We start from the raw sequence: 614 nt of genomic DNA, 5'->3' as shown, positions 1-614 counted from the left end.
ATTTTACTTTATTTTAAAGCTATGTTTTTAGATAGACAGATGCCTATGACTATTAGCTAGTCGACTTGCCGGCTGCTGTGACATATTACCACCAATCGAGTGGCTTGCAGAAATAAAAAGGTGTCCTCTCACAGTTCCGGAGGCCAGAAGCCCCATGGCCACACTCCCCCCGGAGGCTGTAGCAGACAGTGCGCCCCTGCCTCTCCCAGTGTCTGGCAGCTGCCAGCATTCCAACGCTTTCCCCGCTTGGAGCTTTATCATTCTAATCTCTGCTACTGTGTTCGTATCACTTTCGCGTCTGCGTGTCTGTGTCTTCTCCTCTCCTGTCTCTTACAAGGACACACGTCATTGGTTTTAGGGTCCTCCTGGATCATCTAGAATGATCTCCTTATCTCAGGCCCTTAACTCATTTACATCTCAAAGATCCTTTTTCCGAATAAGATCACATTCCCAGATGTCAGGGATTGGGATATGAATATATTTTTTGAGGGGAGCCATTCTTCAGCCCACTACAACTATTATACCTTCTTGGTATATTACACCTTTTATAAAGATGAAATATCCCCCTTAGTCCCTTTTAACGCTTTCTGTTTTGAATTCTTTTTTTTTTTTTT

Source organism: Colobus angolensis, unplaced genomic scaffold (assembly GCF_000951035.1).
Source record: "Colobus angolensis palliatus isolate OR3802 unplaced genomic scaffold, Cang.pa_1.0 Scaffold47, whole genome shotgun sequence".
Classification (NCBI taxonomy): Eukaryota; Metazoa; Chordata; class Mammalia; order Primates; family Cercopithecidae; genus Colobus; species Colobus angolensis.
The sequence above is the reverse complement of the archived record's forward strand: the minus strand, read 5'-3'. Positions refer to the sequence as shown.